Genomic DNA, 26,803 nt, shown 5'->3' on the forward strand with positions numbered 1-26,803 from the left:
TTGTTTTGATGATACAAATAAATTATCAAATGCCAAAATTTATGATATATCATAAATATCATAATCATCAAATCAATATCATAAATCAAATGTGCCATAATTTATGACATAAATTGAATAGCTTATTAAGTATCTCGAAATATAGTCTCACCAAAACTTCAATCACTTTATTTTAATAAGTTAGTTTATTTAAATCAGGGCAACAACTTTTTGAGATTTCCGGACATTTTAAAAATGATTTTGATTCGATATGCAATGTAGATTTCAAATATGCAAAGAATTTCCTTTCTTTTCTATCAGCTATAATTTTTCAGAGTTTATGGCGAAGTTCGATACGAAGTTGTCTAGACTTTACCTGATTTTTTTCCAGACTTATGGGCTTAAATTTCGAAAAATCACTTTTTCTATACAATATTTTCTGGATTTCACTGGCTTGTAAAATATCAAACCGTATAAAGTCAACAAAGCGAGTTTAAGCTTAACTTTGAGGACACACGCTTAAACATTTCTTTTTCCTTACACTTTCACTAAAAAATAAAATTAAAAATTGATTATATGTGTTTTCTCAAAATGCATCAATATAGAAAAAAAATGTCTTTGATTACAAGGAAGGATTAAAATTGACAGAAATAAATGAATGCAATGAAGTACATTTTTTTTAATATTAAAAAATTTAAATCCTCAGAAATTTTTTAAAAAAAAATTATTATTAATAATTAAAATATTTCACTGACTTTCGCAGCTCACTTAACTACCTGACTTATGGATATTCCATATTCACCATTGCTTAGTTTCAAAATACTAGGAGGCAATAGTTCACAATAGTATATTAATGTAATTTGCACCGAAAAATAATAATTGTAAAACGGTTAATGAGATCAGACAACGATTAAAATAACTTTATCTTAAAATGTAACGTAGAATTACATTCTAATAATAATAAAAACAATCCTATTACTTTAGAAATCAAGCAAAATAAAAAACGCGATAATAACACTTTGACCTTTAAATTAAAGAAATAAAAATACTGATAGAAAAAAAAAATAACTTTATGACATAGATCAATTTTATGCTGATCACAACCAAACCAATATGAAAATTAATGAGGAAAAACTGGATCCTACCACGTGATTTTCCAGTCAAAAACATTACATTGATAATGGCAACAAAGGAAAACTGCGACACTATCACTAGATTTTTATAAGATATGCAAAACTCTTAATTCTACAGAAGAAAAAAAGTGTCTGATGCTTCGCACTTTAAACTAATTATTAACGATTACATTCGCTAAACTCACTTCAAAGCTTGAAGTCATATTTCTATATATACATCATTCGAATTTTAAAATTATCTGCACTAAATCAACTCAAAAAGTTGTGGAAGATCTAAAACAAATTTTCAAAAATCGAGGTCATAGAAAGTAAAAAAATTATTATTATTTGAAATAGGCGTACTAAAATATATTTCATTTTATAACCAAGGTTGAACAGCCGACTCGGTTTACAGCTATCAATGTGCAACTCAGTAGCCTTGTATTTTTGAACCCAACCCAGAAGACAAAGGAGCACCTGGATCAATCATTGGGACTTTTGTGGAGGACTTTTTGACGGAACTAAACCGTATTTGCGCAACAAGGAGAGGACTCGAATAATAATATTTGATTTACTAAGAGATTGTGGGGAAGGAAAAGGTTTGCGATATCTCATTCAACAAGCCTATACTGAAAGTAACCATGACAGCTGTCACATTTTTTTCATATCTAAAAAGATATCACATTGCACGATATTATTATCTTCAGAAAAATAAATAATGGGATAAAAATAATTTCATTTGATGTGTTTGTGAAAAAATAACATCGTCAGTTATTAAAATGAGCGATGCAAAATAAAACAACGAAAATTGCTTTATTTTAAAAATTAACTCTTTAATTATAACAAAATTAATTACAAGAACATAATTAAATTTTTCAAAAAAAAAATATTTTTATTATTTACTCTAAAATTCACAAAGCGTACTGAGAAGAAGAAAATTATTTCGTAATGAAATGTTCAGAATTTCAATTAATCAATTAATCTCTTAAATAATTAATTATCTTCATTTTTGCTTGCAGATATTGGCAATGGTCTACGTGCAAATTAATTATAAATGGGACAAAAAAAAATTTACGGACGACGACTCGTCTTAATTCTTGCAATGCATTTTTATCTGAAATCAAACCAAACGTCTTTTTATTTTGAAAACGAATATCCTGAACCATAAAACAAGCAGCTTTGTTCGCAAATAAGAGTAAAAAGTTTCAAAAATAAAACAAAGTAAGCAAATAAGCAAAATAAAATAAAAATGTTAAATATATTCATTTTATTTTGTTTATTTACTTGCAAAGGTTTTTATGCTAATGAAAAAAATAAAAAATATTTTTGTCACACATAAAATTAAACATTTAAGTTGCATCGCTTTCGAAAGAGGGGGGGGGGATAAAAGTTTAATACGAAAGCAATTCTCCCTACGTTTTAAGAGGTCTGACAAACCTAGAATTATTTTCCGCCTTCTCATCCATAACAGAAACTAAGTTTTTGAAATTGTTATTAAATTTAATTAATTTCTTCTGTCTAGTTTTGTGTCGATTAGTTTGTTTGTTGTTAAAATGCAGATAAATTACTCTCCCAACATTTGAAAAAACAATTATCATCAGCAGATACTGATCTCTAGTTGAAATCGGAGTAATCTCGGTTAATGGTTAGAATTTCGATTAACGATATATTAATTATGTTTGACGATAATAATGAGAAAAAAATCCGCTACAGGAGAACATGAAACGATTGTCACTTGTCTTTTCGCCCAGCAGAAAGCTCAGTTTTAAAATATGCGTACTCTAACTAATTGGAAAGTGGTTTCTAACTTTCTAACGCAAGAAAAACGCCATTTACTGTCGCCACAGGGCGGCGGAATATAAGAAAATAACGATTAAAAATATCTTAGTTTATCGTATACGGAAGACCCGGAATTCCGGGGTACAATCACCCCTGAGATCAGTGCTCCCCAACCTTTTTATCGCCGCGTCAACAATTGATAAATTTAATTTGCTTTGATTTAATAATTTTGATTTAATTGCAATTGAATATGACTTCAAAATAGAACGTGCGAGGTGCAGGTTTAGTTGACGTCTTTTAGCTACCGGTTAGCCTCCCAAGAAATAATCCACTGTAAATAAATAATTAATATTCCTTGAGTCATGGTGGCTTAGGGGATAGAGTGTGTGCATTCCAACGAGGTGAACCGGGATCGAATCCCAGCGATGGCTTGTCGGTACGAATTCCGTACCAGGCTGGCAGAGTACTGGCATAAAATATCCTCAGTGGTAGATGGATCATGGGTTAGGGTTCACTTGCCGTTAGGCTAACCCTGGGAGGTTTTCCTCTCCATATAAAGCAAATGAGAGTTAGTTCCATCAAAACGCCCTCCACGAAGGCAAATTTCTCCCAATATTTGACTCAAGGCCGGGATAGCCTGGTTAGTAGGGCACTGGGCCCATGTCGTGGGTTCGAAGACTCCCGTGTAGTAAATGGTGACTGATGCACGTTAAATCTGTCGAGTCACAAAGTCCTCAACGTTCCCATTACAAATCCTACCTCTGGAGTGACTGAGCCAGGAGTGTCCTAGTCTTCTGGATTGGGTTCAAAGTTACAAGGCTACGGAGTTGAACATTAGTAGTCGTAAACCCAAAATCAGGTCGGCGGTTCAACGACGGTTATGATATAAAATATAAAAAATTAATATTCCTTGGGCGGCCCGGGGTATGGCGACATCTGCGTTAGATAATAAAAATGTAACCGGACAGCGGAATCTTTGACCGACACAAGAGATGCTAGATGCTTTAAAAATAAAGGCGAAAAACGCTGATGCAGCGGACATCAGGGATGATAAATAAAAAATTTAAATAAATAAATAATAATAAACGTGTTATTTATAATCCCCTCCCACTATAGTCAACGAAACGAAAATCGTAATTGATTTGCGCAATGAGGGCATTATTCTTTTTAGTAGTCAGATAAGAGTTCGAACATGCTCTCAGAAAGGTAAGAAAAACGGTTAATTTCTAATATTAGAAAATTATATTTCACATCCCGGAACTTTAATCGAATGTATCGTGTCACTCAACTTACAACATTTTAATTTTATTTATTTCATTTTTCTTAACTTGCTCTAGTGGCAGACTTTTTCGTAAGATAATCCTATTTAGAACCAGTTTTAAAAGTGGCCGATGGGCAAGTGAAAATATATCTGAAAGGGTTAGTAAAAACTGGACTTCACTTAAAAGAAAAGCGCGCGACCCATTTTACTCTCCAAGGTGGCCTTCAAAAACAACCAGACAAATTTCAAAATATGGGTCTTGAGAGAGAAATTAGAAGCTATTTTTCTGATTTCTTAAATTAAAGAAAATAAAAAGAGAAATTTCTTATAGCCGAACGTTATTATGTTTTTAATTTTATTAATTTTCAATTTTATTAATTTTTTTAAATTTTATTAATTTTCAATTTCATTAATTTTTTTAAATTTTATTAATTTATTATTATTTTCTTCCAACTATTAAAATAATTCACATTTGTTCTAAAATAAAAAATTTATAAATTAGTCAATAAAATAGGTGTATATATATATATATATTCGTATTCACCAGTGTGCTTAAAATTTCCAAATAAATAAAATAAATATATTTAATCACAAAATCGATTAAATAAATGTCTTTTTTTTACTACAATGTAATAAAACGAAGTTTGTAACTTCCTAATTACAATATTAACAATATTTTTTTAAAGTTTCTAAGAATTGTAAGAGACCTGACATGATTTATGATACTGTGAATTGCCGAAATCAGGAGAATGTCGACTTTCACCGGTGAATGTCGACAATCACATAGTCGTTTTGGTGAATGTCCGAAATGTATACTAGATATAGTTAAGTGCCACTGCCCGGTATACATTTAATCAGTACTCCAAACACTGATGTTTCACCAAATCTATCCTCAGCAGATATTAAAATATATCGAAAAAAATACAATAACATCAACGAATAAATTAATATTAAATCGGATATAAGAAATATTTCGGACATTCACCGAAGCGACTATGTGATTGTTGACATTCACTGGTGAAAGTCGACATTCTCCTGATTTCGGTCATTCACGGTTACAACAAAACTTTACTTTTAACTGTTGGTCGTAAAATTTAAATTCGAAAAGAACACTTTTTGTTTCATTCTGCTGTAAAGAAAATAACGAAAATAACACACTTTATTTTTTACTATTGCTCAGAATGTTTTAATTCGAATAGAACACTTTTTGATTCTGTCTGCAGATCAGAAAACATTGATAGAAAATTTCAAACGAGCAATTTTTTTATTCTCGTTTTCAGTTTGAAAATAGCGAACGTTATTTTTATGGCTTATGGAACTGGTATACGAAAGATAAATAATAAAAAGATGAACATTAATACCTGATACTGCTCAATAACATACTTAAATTCCTTTCAATTTTGCTTTTATTATTCCGAAGTCTACGAAATTTATAAAATGATAAATGCGCTATCGCTGATATTTAAACACGAAAAAAATTTTAAACTTATATTGATATTTAAAGAAGAAAAAGAATTGTGAACTTGTGAAATGTAACATCATTTCAGAAGTAAACATGCTCAAAAAAAGTAAGAGATTCAAAAATGTTACTGTTCCAACATATAACCGTTGCGTTAAATAATACGATAAAAAAAAAAAAAAAAAAAAAAAAAAAAAAAAAAAAAAAAAACGAAACTAAGAGTTTGAGGAATGAAATAGAAGCCTTGCAAATATAGGGAACCCATAAAAGAGTTTCATTATAAACCCATCACTTATCTTTCCATTCTTGCTAACACTCCCCAATATGTAGAAATTGACCCATTTTCTTCTTAACTATCGCTCCCTATTAGAATTCCTTGCATTAATATATCCATTTAGAAACTACTTCTGCTTGACTACTACTACTTCAATATAGGATGAAAATATTCCACAACCATTTTTTAAATAGATACAGTTGTAGTCTCGTTTGCTTGTTAAAAAGGATTTCATTTTATTTTATAACCGTCGTTGAACAGCCGACCCAATGTTTTGGGTTTACGACTACTAACGTTCAACTCCGTAGTCTTCTAACCTTAAAACCAATTCAGAAGACAAGGAAACTCCTGGATTAAGTATTGGTAGAAATTTGCCGTTTGGGACTTTTCGATGGAACTAACCCGCATTTGCGTGGTCGGTGCAAGTCGGATGCGGAATTCGTATCTACCAGCCATGACTGGGATTCGAACCCGCTTCACCTCAATTAGAAGGAGAACGCTCTATCCCCTGAGCCACCACGTCTCCTGTCATAGATACAGGATGAGAATATTTCACAACCATTTTGTAACTAGATACAGTTATAGTATTGTTTGTTGCCCACTACAGTTCCGCCTCCCCTAATGCCAAGTGATACTGATAATATTTATTCTGATGGGATGAACAACAAAAAACGCCTGCATTAATAACGTAAAGTCACCGAAAAGGTTAAAATATGATAATAAAAAGGGAGAAAAAAAACCCAATTATTTTGGCTTTATTATCAGTTTTGAGCATTATTTCGTAGTGTTGTTCAGTACTGATTAATAGATAATTATTTTATTTACACTCCGTACGAAGAACGAGTATTCAACTACTAAATAAATAAATAAAAAACTGTAGTCAGTTCAAAATGTGATACAATTAACTTTTCAAGTTACAATTAACTCTTTCAAGTGAGAGGCATGCTTGCGGAGTGATAGGAGACAGTTGAAATTGTTTTATTGCTTTAATTTGAAAATAGTTTTCAAAAAAAGAAACAATAAAGTGCATTTTTATTTTCTTTCAAGTGTGAGGCATGCTTGCGTAGTGATGGGAGACAGTTAAAATTGTTTTATTGCTTTAATTTGAAAATCATTTTTAAAAAAAGTAACAATAAAGAGCCTTTTTATTTTCTTTCAAGTGAGAGGCATGCTTGTGGAGTGATGGGAGACAGTTAAAATTGTTTTATTGCTTTAATTTGAAAATCATTTTTAAAAAAAGTAACAATAAAGAGCCTTTTTATTTTCTTTCAAGTGAGAGGCATGCTTGTGGAGTGATGGGAGACAGTTAAAATTGTTTTATTGCTTTAATTTGAAAATAGTTTTCAAAAAAAGAAACAATAAAGTGCATTTTTATTTTCTTTCAAGTGTGAGGCATGCTTGCGTAGTGATGGGAGACAGTTAAAATTGTTTTATTGCTTTAATTTGAAAATCATTTTTAAAAAAAGTAACAATAAAGAGCCTTTTTATTTTCTTTCAAGTGAGAGGCATGCTTGTGGAGTGATGGGAGACAGTTAAAATTGTTTTATTGCTTTAATTTGAAAATCATTTTTAAAAAAAGTAACATTAAAGAGCCTTTTTATTTTCTTTCAAGTGAGAGGCATGCTTGTGGAGTGATGGGAGACAGTTAAAATTGTTTTATTGCTTTAATTTGAAAATCATTTTTAAAAAAAGTAACAATAAAGAGCCTTTTTATTTTCTTTCAAGTGTGAGGCATGCTTGCGTAGTGATGGGAGACAGTTAAAATTGTTTTATTGCTTTAATTTGAAAATAATTTTTAAAAAAAGTAACAATAAAGAGCCTTTTTATTTTCTTTCAAGTGAGAGGCATGCTTGTGGAGTGATGGGAGACAGTTAAAATTGTTTTATTGCTTTAATTTGAAAATCATTTTTAAAAAAAGTAACAATAAAGAGCCTTTTTATTTTCTTTCAAGTGAGAGGCATGCTTGTGGAGTGATGGGAGACAGTTAAAATTGTTTTATTGCTTTAATTTGAAAATCATTTTTAAAAAAAGTAACAATAAAGAAAAGTAACAATAAAGCCTTTTTATTTTCTTTCAAGTGAGAGGCATGCTTGTGGAGTGATGGGAGACAGTTAAAATTGTTTTATTGCTTTAATTTGAAAATCGTTTTAAAAAAAAGTAACAATAAAGAGCCTTTTTATTTTCTTTCAAGTGAGAGGCATGCTTGTGGAGTGATGGGAGACAGTTAAAATTGTTTCATTGCTTTAATTTGAAAATAGTTTTCCAAAAAAGAAACAATAAAGTGCCATTTTATTTTCTTTCAAGTGTGAGGCATGCTTGCGTAGTGATGGGAGACAGTTAAAATTGTTTTATTGCTTTAATTTGAAAATCATTTTTAAAAAAAGTAACAATAAAGAGCCTTTTTATTTTCTTTCAAGTGAGAGGCATGCTTGTGGAGTGATGGGAGACAGTTAAAATTGTTTTATTGCTTTAATTTGAAAATCATTTTTAAAAAAAGTAACAATAAAGAAAAGTAACAATAAAGCCTTTTTATTTTCTTTCAAGTGAGAGGCATGCTTGTGGAGTGATGGGAGACAGTTAAAATTGTTTTATTGCTTTAATTTGAAAATCGTTTTAAAAAAAAGTAACAATAAAGAGCCTTTTTATTTTCTTTCAAGTGAGAGGCATGCTTGTGGAGTGATGGGAGACAGTTAAAATTGTTTTATTGCTTTAATTTGAAAATAGTTTTCCAAAAAAGAAACAATAAAGTGCCATTTTATTTTCTTTCAAGTGTGAGGCATGCTTGCGTAGTGATGGGAGACAGTTAAAATTGTTTTATTGCTTTAATTTGAAAATCATTTTTAAAAAAAGTAACAATAAAGAGCCTTTTTATTTTCTTTCAAGTGAGAGGCATGCTTGTGGAGTGATGGGAGACAGTTAAAATTGTTTTATTGCTTTAATTTGAAAATCATTTTTAAAAAAAGTAACAATAAAGAAAAGTAACAATAAAGCCTTTTTATTTTCTTTCAAGTGAGAGGCATGCTTGTGGAGTGATGGGAGACAGTTAAAATTGTTTTATTGCTTTAATTTGAAAATCGTTTTAAAAAAAAGTAACAATAAAGAGCCTTTTTATTTTCTTTCAAGTGAGAGGCATGCTTGCGGAGTGATAGGAGACAGTTAAAATTGTTTTATTGCTTTAATTTGAAAATCGTTTTAAAAAAAAGTAACAATTAAGTGCATTTTTATTTTCTTTCAAGTGTGAAGCATGCTTGCGGAGTGATAGGAGACAGTTAAAATTGTTTTATTGCTTTAATTTGAAAATCATTTTTAAAAAAAGTAACAATAAAGAGCCTTTTTATTTTCTTTCAAGTGTGAGGCATGCTTGCGTAGTGATGGGAGACAGTTAAAATTGTTTTATTGCTTTAATTTGAAAATAATTTTTAAAAAAAGTAACAATAAAGAGCCTTTTTATTTTCTTTCAAGTGAGAGGCATGCTTGTGGAGTGATGGGAGACAGTTAAAATTGTTTTATTGCTTTAATTTGAAAATCATTTTTAAAAAAAGTAACAATAAAGAGCCTTTTTATTTTCTTTCAAGTGTGAGGCATGCTTGCGTAGTGATGGGAGACAGTTAAAATTGTTTTATTGCTTTAATTTGAAAATAATTTTTAAAAAAAGTAACAATAAAGAGCCTTTTTATTTTCTTTCAAGTGAGAGGCATGCTTGTGGAGTGATGGGAGACAGTTAAAATTGTTTTATTGCTTTAATTTGAAAATCATTTTTAAAAAAAGTAACAATAAAGAGCCTTTTTATTTTCTTTCAAGTGAGAGGCATGCTTGTGGAGTGATGGGAGACAGTTAAAATTGTTTTATTGCTTTAATTTGAAAATAGTTTTCAAAAAAAGAAACAATAAAGTGCCATTTTATTTTCTTTCAAGTGTGAGGCATGCTTGCGTAGTGATGGGAGACAGTTAAAATTGTTTTATTGCTTTAATTTGAAAATCATTTTTAAAAAAAGTAACAATAAAGAGCCTTTTTATTTTCTTTCAAGTGAGAGGCATGCTTGTGGAGTGATGGGAGACAGTTAAAATTGTTTTATTGCTTTAATTTGAAAATCATTTTTAAAAAAAGTAACAATAAAGAAAAGTAACAATAAAGCCTTTTTATTTTCTTTCAAGTGAGAGGCATGCTTGTGGAGTGATGGGAGACAGTTAAAATTGTTTTATTGCTTTAATTTGAAAATCGTTTTAAAAAAAAGTAACAATAAAGAGCCTTTTTATTTTCTTTCAAGTGAGAGGCATGCTTGTGGAGTTATGGGAGACAGTTAAAATTGTTTCATTGCTTTAATTTGAAAATAGTTTTCCAAAAAAGAAACAATAAAGTGCCATTTTATTTTCTTTCAAGTGTGAGGCATGCTTGCGTAGTGATGGGAGACAGTTAAAATTGTTTTATTGCTTTAATTTGAAAATCATTTTTAAAAAAAGTAACAATAAAGAGCCTTTTTATTTTCTTTCAAGTGAGAGGCATGCTTGTGGAGTGATGGGAGACAGTTAAAATTGTTTTATTGCTTTAATTTGAAAATCATTTTTAAAAAAAGTAACAATAAAGAAAAGTAACAATAAAGCCTTTTTATTTTCTTTCAAGTAAGAGGCATGCTTGTGGAGTGATGGGAGACAGTTAAAATTGTTTTATTGCTTTAATTTGAAAATCGTTTTAAAAAAAAGTAACAATAAAGAGCCTTTTTATTTTCTTTCAAGTGAGAGGCATGCTTGCGGAGTGATAGGAGACAGTTAAAATTGTTTTAATTTGAAAATCGTTTTAAAAAAAGTAACAATAAAGTGGCTTTTCAATTTCTTTCAAGTAAGAGGCATGCTTGTGGAGTGATAGGAGACAGTTAAAATTGTTTCATTGCTTTAATTTGAAAATCGTTTTAAAAAAAAGTTACAATTAAGTGCATTTTTATTTTTTTTCAAGTGTGAAGCATGCTTGCGGAGTGATAGGAGACAGTTAAAATTGTTTTATTGCTTTAATTTGAAAACAGATTAAGAAGAAAAAAAAATACTTGCCCTGAGAGGAATGCTTGAAAAAAGATAATAGTCGATTAACAATTCCATAAGGATGTATGGAATCTGAATCAGCTAAGTGAAATGCGATAAGAACTCGAAATCAGTTTAAAAAATAACAACCAATGATCAATCCTTTTAAGTCAAAAATTAATGAAGTATGCAGATAAAAGATAGGTGTAACGGTAAAAAAAAAAAAAAAAAGTTGTCTTGTAGCAGCTTTAAAAAAATAAGACAAAGAATTTCGTAGTATCTAAAGCATAGGTTCCTTACGTGGGCGCTGAAGACTTAAAGGGAGGAGTACGGAATTTCTAAAAGATGTGTAAAAACTTACATATAGAAGAAATTTTTTTAAATATCGAGCACACTTTAGAATTAATACAGTCGGACCTCTATTTAACGAAGTCGCTAAATCCTAATAAAAAGTTCGCTACATGGAAAATTCGCGAAATAGAAAATCACTATTTGGAAATGCTTAAGCAACACAAAACAGGTTTTAAGTTCATAAACACTGGACATAATTAAAAATAGCAATTGTAATGGAGTTTTATTTTATATATCTTAACCATAAAAGAAGTCTGCGTGGAAATTAAGAATTATCCAGTCAAATTATTATCAAAGCATTATCCAGTATCATGCTACATAAATTTTCAATTAATAAAAGCTAAATTTCCTGTATGAAATGCGAACAAAAAGGGAAAGGGATTTTACTGCTTTCTCTAAAATTTAAGTGGCTTCGAAAATCAATTATTTGTCAATAAACTCTACATAAATTGCATGTTATTGATTCAGCATTTTATTTAGAAAAATATTAATAACCGATTTTAAAGGGAAAATAAAACAAATTATTTAAAAAAAATTTATTCATCCTAATTGTTTGAGTTTTTTAAAAATAATTTGTTAAAAAATTATTTTATGCCCTACTTAAAAAGTTCGTAACGGATTACTCTTTTTTACGAAAAGACTAGTTTCAAAAGAAAAATTGCTAAAAATATTTAAGTATAAAATTATTAATCAGTAGATATATTCAATAAATTAACGGTACGATTAAAGTGCGACATATCAAAAATAAAGAATGTATAAAAAGTATCGTTTTTTTTAAATTTTTTTCAGGGAGCGTTGAAAAAAGTTTTTCTTCCAAAGTGGACGCTGGGTCAAAAAAGGTTACGAACCTATGACCGAAAGTGAAGTTGACCCAATTTCCTAACATGGACAACACTGTTGTAGATAGAATTCTGAAGTTCAGGATGCGTAGCCAGATTTTTCAACAAAAAATAAGCACCTTTTAAGTACTTTTCAAGCACTCAAAAAAATTTTTAATCATTTTCCCAAAAAAAAATAATAAAAAATTCATGATTAGGATCTGTGCAGTAATAAAAATTCTTCTTTAAGTTCTTAATTTATAAACATTGTTGATTATTGATAAAATCAATAAAATTCAAAAGCATTTTCAAACGCTTTACATAATCATGATAAAAATAACTAGTTTCTGATAAATATTGCAGAGAAAAATTTTTAAAAATCAGGCACTTTTTGTAATTTAGTACGACAATCGACACGGAAAAGAAAAAAAATTTATTTTTACAAGATAGAAAATTAAGCACTTTTTACAAATCCTGAATAGAAAAGCACCTGTAAGGGCTTTTAAAAAACGTAAATCAAAAATAAGCATCTTTAAGCACTTTTTAAAAAACGCTAAGCACCCTGTGAACACCCAAGATATTCTAGAACAGAGGTTCCGAAACTGTGCTGAGCAAAATATTTTTCCAGTGCTTCGTGAAAAGGTAGGATATGTTTAAAATTAAAATAACAAATATGTATATATAAAACATTATTTAAAATATTTTTTCACGAAAAGAACAGAAAAAGATATTAGGATATTCTGATTTTCCAAAAAATACACTAAATGTATTACATGAAAAACTGCTACATTTAATGTAACAGTGTCTCATCTGTTCTTCGACATTCCAATTGTAAGGCAACACCAGACAACTCTATCTGAACGTCAGCCAAACATAACCCCATTGTGCAGATTAAAGTACAATGGCGTTATGTTTGGCTGTAACTAAACTTTTGTGTAAAACTAATAATTGTTTCAAATGCAATGGGCCAAAATAGTATAAAAAATTGTAGATCTGCAATATTTGCCTTGAATTTATTTTTTAAAAAACATTTTCGAATACAAAGGGAAATAAATTTAAAAACAACAATGTTTAAACAGTCAAATCTAATGCCCTGCTGGCTGAAGTCCCGCTTTCAAAGGTGCTCCACTGTTGAAGTTCGAAAAGCTCTGTTCTAAAAAGTATCATAGTTTCGAATGCTGAAAAAATAGTTTAAAAATATCAAAATGCAAACAAATTATGGCAAGATAACGCAGTGGAAAAATTGTTCTGCAATTGTTTTTTTGAATTTTTTATATTTAGGAAAAAAAATTCAGCATTTGTTACTTAATAGTTTACACTAGGTTTACTTAAGCTCTTTCTTCTAAATGTTTTTTTCTTTCACTTTTTCTTTGAGAGGAGAAAAAAAAATTCTTCTTTCATATCTGATATCAAATGTTTTATAACATGGCCGATAAAAATTCTAGTCATGTTTCTAAACCTGAACATAAAAGCACATCACACTGTTGGTGGCCAAAAAGGTTCGAAACTTTCTAAGTACGGTGAAACTTAAACTTTTGAAATTCAATATTATTTTAGATATTGATACTCGAGACGCCAGTCTGGGGACATGCATCGCATATGAAACACACAAAAAAAAATTTTGAAATCAATCGTTTTAAAAATGTTCCATTAATCCCTTCATTTACGTAAGTCATTAAAGAAAGGTTCCACAACCACAACTGAATCATTCAATTTTTGTTTCCGTTCCCTATTCCGTTGAGAATCGATTGTTGTCAATAGTTACGGAGACTGTCATCAGGTTGTTGAATTTAACAGAACACATACGCTGCTGTCTCCAAAGACAATCGATTTTTTTTTTTTAACATCATGAATAGTAAAATAACGTAACTAAATCTTTTTCTTCTAAATTTCCATTATTACTTTTCAGAAAAGAGAGCTATGAGGAGTTAAAAATGGCTCTCTGAAATTGGATTAAGTTCGACAACTCCATTATCCACCCCTATATTTTCAGATGAATCGATTGGGAATTTTCAATTACCACTTGTTGATAACTTATGGAGGAACGTGTCAGCTTCTTCTGACATAAAATCAAAGCTTAAATTTACGTAGGAACAACTCTTTTTGTTGAGCAGCCCTTCTCACTTAAGTTAGTGTGAGCACTTAATTTAGAGATATGCTGTACCGCAGGGGAAACTTTTCATGGCAAATTCTGTTACGCTTATACCGTAGGACAGTGTTTCCCAAACTTATGACTTTTGTGTACCCTTTCTAAATTTTTCGAAACGCTGTGTACCACTAATAAAAAAATGAATGTACTTTTTACTATAAAAAATTTCACAAAAGTTAAAAATAACAACTGGATATTGACACTAATTATTAACTGCTAACTCCGCAAAAAATAGCCAATAGAAAAATACATAATCGTAAATTTTCATGGCTAGCTTTGCTTTCGAATAAAAATTTTTGAAATTTTCGTTTGCTGCAAGATATTTTGCATAAGAACGCGTACCCCCGCTAGACTGTTCCTGTACCCCTGGGGGTACGCGTACCACACTTTGGGAAACACTGCCGTAGGAGAAACTTTTCATGGCAAATTGTGTTACGCTTATACTGCAGGATAAACTTTACATGGCAAATTCTGTTTCACCACCATTGCTATTTTGAAATTTGAAGTTTAGAGAAAGGTAAGTTCAGGTAAACATAAAGCAAACCATAAATTTCTAAATACTGTGAAAATATTTTCGAAATATCAAAAGAACAACAAATTACGGCATGATTACTTTTCCATCGCCTTGCGTAATCCTGACATGATTTGTTTACTTCTTGATACTTTGAAGAAAAAAAATTTTTCTTCTCCGTTGCAAACGTCATGATTTACTTTAGGTTTACCTAAATTTACATTTTTCTAAATTTTAAATTGCTTATGTAGGTGAAAGAGAATTTGACACGAAGAGTTTCTCCCACGCTCGTTCTAAGTCGCACATAGCAAAATCAAAACAACATTTCGTTTGCATTTCCAACCACAAAATCAGTTGTTGAAGGGCCATATCACATTGATATTTTAATCTACACTCTCGAAAAGAGTGGGAAAGTTTATGAGAAATAACGTAAAAAAATTTCTGATGTCACGCAGAGTGTCTATAAATGGTTGAGGCACACAATCTACACCCTAACTTTGTTTCACGAGTTGTTGCAAGGCCTAAAACGTGTGCAAGGAGAACATATTTTATTATTTTTTATTCGCTTATATTTGTGTTGCCCGCTAATGTGAAAAAAAAAAGATTATTTAGCTAACGGGCAGATTAACTGGGGGAATACGTTTAAGTGGAAAAAAAAAACATTGTTTCATTTTTTTTAAATAATCAAGACAATCTGCTAATAACCTAGGTTATCCATCTGCACTCTATCTATTTAGGCACTTGTTAAAGAGTAAATAAAAATTTTGCTGGAACCGAAACGTTTCTCTACGCTTAAATAAATTAGTTAATAGAATAAAAAAACAAACTTATAAACTTGGGCTGGGATAGCCATGGTTGGTAGGGCACTGGGCCCATGCCCAAGAGGTCGTGAGTTCGATACTCGCCGATCGAAGATTCCCCGTGCAGTAAATGATGACCGATGCACGTTAAATCTGTCGAGTCACAAAGTCCTCTATGTTCCCATAACAAATCATACGTCTGGAGGTACTGATCCAGGAGTTTCCTTGTCTTCTGGATTGACAAGGCTACGGAGTTGAACATTAGTAGTCGCAAAACCAAAATTGGGTCGGCTGTTTCAACGACGGTTATAAAAAGTATATAATAATAATAATAAACTAAAACTTTAAAACGATAATGAGCAGATTATTCAGGCAAATAGCGGAAAACTCTTGATTTCGCAAATTCAACGGATCAGCCTAGTTAATCTGCAGTACGTAATATGCAAATTAACAGTTTTCAAGCTTCACCGGTATCATATTCATTGAATAAAACATTTTCTTAAAAAAAATCTTAAATTCTATCGGTCATCAGAGGCGGCACAAGTACGAATTTGGACATTTTTGAGGACGCGTGATGGTTTAGTGCCACTTCTACGGCAGAAGTCCGAGTTGTGGGGAAGACTGACTTTTTCTTGAGTTGTGATTATTAAACATCTATTCAGTAGTATATAAGACGTGTTAACTTGATTCAATCTTGAGGTTTTGTTTGATAGAGGAAGGTTAACATAATCGATTTTTATTCCCCCCACATTGGTGACCCGGACGTGATATGACCACGACTACTTCGATGTATGGTCAACATTGAATAGCTGACTGCGTCCTCACGCTGTTGCCTCTCAGTCTTATTATACATAACGGGTTACTGCACACGCTTGACTGCTAATAGCAACGCAGGAGAGTCCTCAAGCACAGTCATGAACATAATACAGCTCACACGGCTAAAAGCTCAAAGCCCGGTGACCTTAATCCAGCTCTCCCGGTCTTTCACAAATTCAGCAACTAGTGGTATCCGTTTATCGAATTCTATCCCTAATAAAATTCTGGTGGGGGAGTATTGTGGCGTAAATACCATTACGGTTATTAAACATCAATTCGCTAGTATATAAGACGTGCTAACTTGATTCTATCTTTAAGTACCTTTTGACAGATGAAGATTGGTATTTTATTTTATAACCGTCGTTGAACAGCCGACCCAAGTTCATGGGTTTACGACTACTAACGTTCAACTCCGTAGCCTTGTAATTTTGAACCAATCCAGAAGACAAGGAAACTCCTGGATCAGTACCCCCAGAGGTATTGATTTGTTGTGGGAACAGGGAGGACTTTGAGACTCGACAGATTTAACGTGCATCAGTCACCATTTACTACACGGGGAGTCTTCGGCCGGCGAGGATCGAACCCACGATCTCTTGGATATGGGCCCAGCGCCCTACCGACCAGGCTATCCCGGCGAAGATTGGTATTGTCGATTTTTATTCCCCCCACTGAGTACATGACTGTTATGAATCGTAAAAGGAGAGCCAAAATTAAACGGCAAATTAAGAGTTTTGCAAATTTTAAAAATATAGATGAAATTTGAATTTTATAGTTTGTAATCTCATTATTCAGAAACTATTCAACCGATCACATTCAAATTTTTTACTTTGCCATTTAAAATGACATAGTTTAAAATGGTATAAAAATTTGCATTCCTTACAATTCAATATTTTTTTTGACCTCTGTAAAATAATACAAAACAATTATACAGTGAAATACGTATAGAAAGTGAAATTAATACTGAGGGGCCCTAACTTTCGACTACTCTCCTGTCGAAACTATTGGGCCCCCGTTTTTCAGATTGAGGCTACCCCTCATATTATCAAATCTGTCGAAAAAAAGGGTATGATTTATTCAGACAAATTGCGTTTTACGTTGTTTCTGTAACTTAATTAACAGTTAATACAAATTAATTAGAATATTTGAGGTCAACAATTTGAATTATTTAAAATTTTAAAACTAATCTTCAGAACAAAATGAATTAATCATTAGAACAAAATCATTCCAATCATTAGAACAAAAGTTAATTAAGGTGATATCTTTTTTTTAAATTTTATTTTGCGAGGGGCAATTTTGCACCTCCAAATATGTTCTATTTATTATCAAATAGATTAGAAATAGATTTTGACCAATCTGTTAACTACTTGTATAACATCTTTTACTCTGCTCTATATATTATGAAACAGATTTAGAAGTAGATTTTTTTTACCAATCTATTCACTACTTCTATAATATATATTTTATTTCGTTATATTTACTATCAAATAGATTTGAAATAGATTTTGACCAATCTTCTATAATATATTTTATTTTGTTCTATTTATTATCAAGTAGATTAGAAATAGATTTTGACCAATCTGTTAACTACTTCTATAACATATATCTTATTTCGTTCTATTTACTATCAAATAGTTTAGAAATAGATTTTGACCAATCAGTTAATTAATTAATACATATATTTTATTTTGTTCTATTTATTAAAAAATAGATTAGAAATAGATTTTGACCTATCTGTTAACTACTTCTATAATATATTTTTTATTTCGTTCTATTTACTATCAAATAGATTAGAAATAGATTTTGACCAATCTATTAACTACTTCTATGACATATATTTTATTTTGTTCTATTTATTATAAAATAGATTAGAAATAGATTTTGGCCCAATCTGTTAACTACTTCTATAAACATATATTTTGTTTTGTTCTATTTACTATCAAATAAATTAAAAATAGATTTCGGCCAATCTGTTAACTACTTCTATAACATATATTTTATTCTGTTCTATTTATTATCAAATAGATTAGAAAAAGACCCCGAGGCAAAGAGTGAAAGGCTGATTCCTACTTCTGTGCTTTTTCTACGAACACACGTCAAGGCTTATTCTTGAGAAAACATGGAATTGAATTTACGCTGTGATTTGTGCTTTACTAACTTCGTGAATTATAAAAGTGCATTTCTGAAATATCTCACATCTTATCTAATAGGAAATCAAAATATTTAAACTTAGCAAGCACAGGCGAGAGTAAGGAAAAATATTTTCTAGTAAAAATGCTCGTCAATAAATACTTCAAGAAAAAAGCTTTTTACCGCAAGTTTTATTAGATTGGAATTTTTTTTTTTTTTTTTCAATTTTATTTTAGACTCGAACAGCAAATGTACGCAATTCTTAAAAAATATATATATATATATATATATAAGAGAGAACGCGCAGTAGTAAAAATATTCCCATGACGCTTGAAAGGGGGGAGGGGGTGTAAACTATGTTTTTGAACACAAAAATTTCTTCCGCGTGGCTATAAAGCAAAGAAGAGAGAGTTGCCAAAAAGTTGAGGGTGGAAAAGAAAACATTTTTGGAATCTTTCCCAGTCCAGGAATTCTTATGTGCAAGGATCGTTTTCAGCCATGAGGAGAGGGTTTACGCGAAATCAATTAAATGGACGAATTGACACTTTGCTTTTATTGTAATTAATTAAAATATATTTGTAAGAAAAAAGTTTTTTTTTAGTTTAAATCGAATATTTTATTTTCATTCCTATTGTTGCTATTCGAAGCTTTTTTAACATTTACTGCAAATGCAGTTTAAAGAATTTTCTTTTTTAACGAATTCTTTATTTTCGAATTATTTTATATTTTGGAAATATTTTCAAATATCGTTTTTCTTTTTATCCATTTTGTGGATGCTTTAAATGCTCATATAACTTATAATCAATAATTTATCTTCAAAAAATGGTTAATTTTTTCAAAATTTAAAAAAAAAATTTAAAAAATTCAACATTTTTAAATCTTTAAGGTTTTTTTATTTTAACATACTTTCACAAAAAAAAATTTTCTTAGTGCTTACACTATTTATCTTAACAATTTTGTGCATTCATTTGTCTATATATCAATTAAGAACATTTTTTATAGATTGTTTTGTAAAAAAGTAGAAAAAAAAGGTTAAAAATTCCTGTTAGGTATATATAACATGCTCTCATAAAAAATACTTACAAAACTCTAATACCTCATAAAATGCTTATTTCATGCACAGTTCAAATAAGTGTATTATACTTAAGATAAAAAAGTCTACTTCAAAGCTTTATCTTAAATTTAAAAAAATCCTTAGGGATTTAATTAAGACTGAAACACAAAATTATTTTCTATGAGAAAAAGCATTTTAAAGTCTGTCTGCTAATCAAGCTTCTGTTTTAGGGCAATCTAAAATCATTTATAACTTTTTTAAAAATGTAGATAGAGAGATGATTTTTTTGTTTGATGAAATTTTATTATAAGCAATAAAAAAATATCGATATTGTGGTCATTTTTTGGGTTCCCTTAATCATTAAAGAGCAAGTTGCAGTTAGTTCCTTTCAAATCAGATAACAAATATGCAGGCCTTTTTCCTTTAATTTTTTTCAAATAAATTAATGGCCTTTATTTATACTATTTGACAGTGTCTTTCGAAACATGTAAAATACAAGGCTGTCACCTGATCGAAATTTGAGATATAATAGGCATGCCATATATGTATAAATTTTTTTCCTGACAACAGTATACCAATATAATTCTGTCATTAGCATTTTTCCGAAAGGTAATTTACTATTATGCATCTGTTAACTTTTTGATTTTTGATAAATATTTATGCTTTTGTGTTATTTACGTTAAAAACTTTTTTAACATCATTCAAACCGGTGTTTATCAGTTTAGACTGTAATAAATTAGAATTCTAAAAAATTTAAAACCGGTTATTTGCGTAGTTTTAAAAAACTTACTCAAAATCGTTAGTTTAATTGTTTTAGATATTTGAGAAAAAAATCAACAGAAGTTTCAAATATTATCAAGCACTATTTTTCCAAATCTAATAAAGCGACCCTTTTATTTTTAATTTTATTTCTGAATGGTACAATACTGTCAAAGAACATTCCGTCATCAAAAGTATGTACGGAAAAAAAATGAAGTGGACGCAAATTAAATATTTTACCTAAATTCCAAGATGTGTAGATGAGGAGGCCTCCTAAAATAATATACTTTGCCAATTCGCCATTAGATATTCTGAAACCGTTAGTTTTTTTTTTTTTTTTTTATAAGAATTTAAATAGATGCTTAATGAATCTCTTCTGAATCCCGTGATGCTTTGCAGCGGGAAATATATAAACAGGTTCTCTCGAATTTCGAAGTGGGTTAAGAGAGTCGAAGTCAAGGAAGACAGCTCGACGTCTCGCCTTTCCAGAATTGCGTAATCCCACCTCACTTGCATTTCATGACTTTCGATGTAAAAGTGGAATCACCAGTTTTGCGACCGACCGGCAAACCACTGCTCAATTCATAACTACGAAAAATCATCTTAAAAATAATTATCGAACTCACTCGTCACGTGCTTCGACTGTTCATAACAATTCTCAGAAAAAGAAGAAAGCGTTTCTCATAAATTACAATTGCTTCGTCTTCTGTTCTATATATGCAATTACATTTTCTTACAGAAATAGATTTTAACCAATCTGTTAACTACTTCTATGATATATTTTTTTTTTGTTCTATTTATTTTCAAATACGGTTCCGGATTAAAAAAAAAAGAAGCAGAAAACGATCATTCAAAGCTACGAAAAATCATCTGAAAAGTATATTTATTTCATGGACTCATTCGTCACGTGCTTTACATGTTCATCACAATTCTCAGATGAAGAAAGCGTTTCTTTAATAAACTACAATTGATTGTGACCAATCTGCTAACTACTTCTATAATATATTTTATTTTGTTCCATTTATTATCAAAAACGGTTCGGGATTAAAAAGTAGAAAACGATCATTTAAAGCTACGAAAAATCCTCTTAAAAGTATTTATTTCATGGAACTCATTCGTCACGTGGTTCACATGTTCATCACAATTCTCAGAAGAAGAAAGCGTTTCTTTTATAAACTGCAATTGATTGTGACCAATCTGCTAACTACTTCTATAATATATTTTATTTTGTTCCATTTATTATCAAAAACGGTGCGGGATTAAAAAGTAGAAAACGATCATTTAAAGCTACGAAAAATCCTCTTAAAAGTATTTATTTCATGGAACTCATTCGTCACGTGCTTCACATGTTCATCACAATTTCTCAGAAAAAGAAAGCGTCTCTTTTATAAACTACAATTGATTGTCTTCTATTCTATATATAATGCAATTACATTTTCTTGCAGAAATAGATTTTGATCAATCTGTTAACTACTTCTATAATATATTTTATTTTATTCTATTTATTATCACGGTTTGGAGTTAAATAGTAGAAAACGATCTCAAAACGCCACATGCCACTAAATATCTTATAGAATGTCTTAAGATACATTATATATTATTAATTATATGTCATTTAATATTCAAAGCTATTTGGAATCGAAAATTAAAAACCAACTCGGAAAAACCGCAAAGAACCATTTCTTTAAAAGTATTTTTTTCCGACTTCTAGACATCGTTTTTGAAAGCCTGTTTTCAAACCTGTTCTTTAAATTTACAAACATCTTCACAGCAATGTTTATTAAAATGTCTTAGAGTTGAAAACTGGTTTAAATTTTTTGAATTGTTATTTCTTTTAAAAAACTTTTTCTTAAAAATATACTATTGTACATTATATTGTTGATTATAAATTGATATTTAGCCACAGATCGTTAACTAATTTTTATACATTTTAATAAGAAATGTATGCGTATAGTTTCTATGATATAACATTAGTGTCTCTAATATACTAAAAAATGCGAAGCGGACTTCTGATATTTACTCTATTTTTTATTTATTTTCTTTGCTTAATTGTATGGCATTTAGTAATATCTTTGATTTGTAAGAGTAGCCAACTTCACTCATTCAATAAATTCCATAGAATATAGAATTGACTGAAAAATTGTATTTGTGTTGCATTAACTTATATTTTAATTTGCAAAAACTCATTTGTTGCCGCTAAAATATCAACAACAAAAAAAGTAAGGATTCAAAGAAAGTATGGTTTTGTGTCTGATTTCGTAATTTAAAATATTGTCTGCACTTTTTTTTTCTTCTTTAGCTCATTGTATATTGCATACAGTGTTTAAGGTTAAACATTATACACCGATTTTCTTATAAAATTTAACCTAAGTTGAATAATAAAAAAAACCTTTTATTAAAACTGAAAAAAAAATTAAATATATATAATGCATATTTATACAACTGCTTTAAAAAATTTTTTTGTATTGTTCTGTAATCTAGAGTTTACATCAATACATAGCTTTACCACTGCAATTAGTAGATATTGTTGATTATAAACTGCTTTTAGTCGACTTTATTACTTTATTTCTTACTTCTCTAAGATCGTAAAACAAAATTTTATCTTAACAGGTACTTTCTTGTTAGTTTTCACAATAAATTAGGGAAGACATTTTGAAAATGAACTCAAACTAAAGAGAGAAAAAGTTACCTACAAAATAAACAAATAATTGGTTAGAGCGTATCCAAAAAAGCGAGACGATTTGATGCATATCCAAAAGAAATATTGATGCTGCTCGACTATTTATAGGCGACAAAGTTTTCCTCTTTTTTAAAATCAAGGGGGTGGGTGGAATAGATCCTGCAAAAGTCGTTTCACGGGATTATAAACAAATCAATTTCGCATATCAAGCACATTAGCTAGATTTTTAGAACGAAAATTAGAGAGTTGGTTACTTGGAAGTGAAAAAAGTATATTTTGGAACTTTCGAGAATAAATTTGAAACAAATTAAAATATATAAAAACCAAGACGGAAAGAATCCTTGGAAAAAACCAGTTCATTCTTAGATTGTTTTCGAAAGTAGCGAAATAATCGCGATTCGTAGAATTTGGAAATGGAAAAGTATCACAAAGCAAACACGTTTAGGTAGCTTTACTATTCAATTAATTTATTATGCTAATTAGTGAGATTTATAATTATGTATTACATTAACAAAAATAATTAATTTTAGATCACAGTAATTTCTGAAAAAATTATTCAAATCAACTTATGCAAAAATGATAAGTGATATTAATTCCCACCGTAGGAGTAGCAGTGGTCCCATCCCCCCCCCAAAAAAAAATTTGCTAACTTCCCCCTTTCATGTTAGCTTGTTCGAAATAGTGCTACGTTGCTTCTTTTATTTATGTACTTAAAAAAAATTCTCGCGTCTAAATTCCCCCCCCCAAACTCTTCGTTTTATTTAGTATTAAAATCCCCCCCCAAGCTTCAAGTGGGCGCATCGAGCGCCCACCTTCCCCCTGATGGGGGCCCCTGAGGAGTAGTATATTGACTCTTATAGTTTCCCATAAGAAATTCAGAAGTGTTAAGTAAGTAACATGTATTTCCACTCAAGTTTCCAATACGAGAAATATAACTAGTTTTACTAACAAATGATAAAGTCTGGGGCAAAAAAAAATTTTTTTTCTACAACAAGCACACACACTGTAGGTTTAAATCCAGCTGGATAAACCCGTTGTTTGCTATTAGTCATTTTTGTACTTTGTGGTACATATATATATATATATATATATATATATATATATATATATATATATAACAATGAAGCGACAAAAAAGAAAATAAGGGTTAACGAAGAAAATTAAGAAAAATAATAATAAGTTTTATTTACTGGGCATAACAATAGTGAAAAAAAAATAGTTTAAAAATTTTAAGGAGAAAGTTCGATAAACACGGGTTATTTTATTATTTCTTAATGTTAGGATCAATTGTAAACTCATATTTTCTGTAAAAAAAATATAAAATAAGTTTAAATAATTTACAATTTTATAGAAGCCTTTGTTACTTAAAAAGAATGTTACATTTTATTTTAGAAGTTAATTTTAAAATGAAAAATTGAAAAAGGTTTCTGAAAATGCATAATCGTTTGCTCTACAACTAAAGTTCGGAATTTAAAATATAAGAAACGATCCTTAAAAAACATTTATAGAATACTTTGTTTTACAGCATAAGTTCAAAATCTAAAATTAGCAAACGATTCTGAAATAGCATTATTAATTTTTAAACAGTTTGCGGAAAACTTAAAAAAGAACTTTTCGACCAACAAATTAGACTAATAAAATTTCGCAGAATTTTCTTACATTTCATCAGCAGAAAATAAGTGCCTTCATTTTAGTTTTAATGCTCATTTGATGAAGTTAATTTAAGGCAAACGATATAAGCTTAGCAGAATCGAAAGATAGCTCAAAAATGGAAAGAAAATTTCAAGAAATATTTATAGTAGTAGTTCTCCTCAGAGAATTAATTTTGGAGACTTTTTTTTAATACTCAGACTGGCTTCCATTATTCATTTTATGAGCAGGGCGCATAAATAAGAGTGCAATAAAAAGAGAGAGAATTTGCGGAAGTTGTATCTCAAATAGGAACGGCATTTCATCCAACTTAATCAAAATGACCTTCAAACTGATAATGCCATCATTAGTTTAAAGAGAGAGACTTCTTTACTTGTGGCAATAGCTCTTTGAATTGTATTCTTTATTTCAGTAAAATCAAAAATCTGCCACTCTTTTTTTTCGTGAAAATATTAATATCAAAATGGGGGAAAATCATACAGATTAATAGTGGAAGTAAAAAGTAATTTTTTTCTTTTTCTTTTTTGAATTTAAAAAACTATTTCAAACAATAAAGAGATTATTATTTCTTTCAATGTCGCAATAACTTTTAAATTGCTATTCTTTTCATTTATTTATTTATTTGAAAAAAGAATTAAAAAATTTGCCACTATTTCTTTTTTCTTTTGAATATTCTGATGGTGAAACGAGGAAAAATCGTCCATATTAAAGCCTAGTGGTAAATGTTTTGATAATAAAAGCCATTGATATCAAAATGAGGAAAAATCACAGATTGATGGTGGGAGTAAATATGATTTTTTTTTAAAATTTAAAAAGCTATTTCAAACAAAATTTATGAAAAAGGTATACTGTTTTTCTTTCAATGTTGCAATGACTTTGAATTGCTATTCTCTCTCTTTTTTTTCTTCTTTTTTTTGAAAAAAAAATCTGTTACTATTTTTTATTTTTATTTTTTTTTATATATTCTGATTGAAAAACGAGGAAAAATCATCAATATTAAGGCATAATGGTAAAAATTTTGAAAATAAAAGCTTTTTCTTTTTCACCAAAAATACGTAAAAATCATAAAAAAAGAGATAGCTTCTTACGATAATTATTTTTCATGTTCTTGAAAAATTGTTTTTTTTTATTTCTTAAAGAAGAGAAAAGGCCTACACAACTCCTTTAATTATCATATTGCTTACATTTGAGTCATATGTTATACACATTATATATATATATATATATATATATATATATATATATATATATATATATATATATATATATATATATATATATATATATATATATATATATAGATGAAAAATCCTTAACACAACATTGAAACAATAAAAAATTAATGAGTTGAAATTTTATTTACTAATCGAGCAACTAGTTTTTAGAATATTTTTTTCGTATTTCATTCTTTTTCCATGACGCTTATTCCTTTTAAATTTTTCCAAAAGATTAAACACTAAGTGCAGAATATCTTTGAATGTATAAAGACTTATTTAGTATTCTAGGATAAGTAATAGGGGGAATTTTTGAGCTTTAATAGGCCAACTAACAGCAGTTCGAATATATCCAAAATAATAATAATAACAATTTTCGTTCATTTTGAGCATTTTTCTTTTAAAATTAAGGCTTAACGGTGGTTTGGGACCACTAAAATTAAGACACAGACCACCATAAAATAATTATGAGTGGTGGACCGGCAATCGATGTTAAGAAACGGTATCCCAGAAAGGAGACCATTTCTGGTATTTTCTGGAATTTTCTTCTTACTGTCACGAAAATGTTTGTACTAAAAACCTTTTTTCAATAAAGCAAAAATACTGCAGTTTCAAACCTTTCATCCTCACATAAGGTCTGGTTTCTTAGGACAAGCGCCTTATCTGGGCGTCAGCGGTAAGTTGACGTAGAGCTGACGCCAAAAAAAATACTTTTTTGTTAGCTCAGCGTGAGCAGTCGGTCCAACACAGACATTATCTCTCATTGCGCATGCGTTAATAACGTAAACAAATATTTATTTTGTATTCGTATTGATTTTGTTATTGTCGACCAGTGTTTTAGAGAACAAATAATGACTTTGTCCAGGAAAAAACACATTATAGCTGAGCTAAATGAAGAGTGCTATGTTTAATGAAGAAGCTATGTGCTGTTGGATGTTGTCCGCCATTGCTTCTGTGGTTAACGTCCCGTTGTAATCCAACTGCAGTTGAGTTGAACG

General features: G+C 29.7%; 1 protein-coding gene across 5 annotated transcripts in view; it reads right to left on the reverse strand.

The window, feature by feature from the left end:
• Positions 1-26,803, reverse strand: part of mbl (splicing regulator muscleblind) — a 101,023-nt gene that overhangs the window by 66,716 nt on the left and 7,504 nt on the right. The window contains exon 1 of one of the 5 annotated variants that reach the window (XM_087157954.1): positions 20,502-20,656. The exons of the other annotated variants lie outside the window; for them this stretch is intronic. The gene's annotated coding sequence lies outside the window, so the exon portion shown is untranslated. Of the gene's footprint in view, positions 1-20,501; positions 20,657-26,803 lie in introns of those variants that run through there. 5 annotated transcript variants of the gene reach the window in all.

Source organism: Parasteatoda tepidariorum, chromosome 2 (assembly GCF_982258835.1).
Source record: "Parasteatoda tepidariorum strain Cologne lab strain chromosome 2, Ptep-v5.0, whole genome shotgun sequence".
Classification (NCBI taxonomy): Eukaryota; Metazoa; Arthropoda; class Arachnida; order Araneae; family Theridiidae; genus Parasteatoda; species Parasteatoda tepidariorum.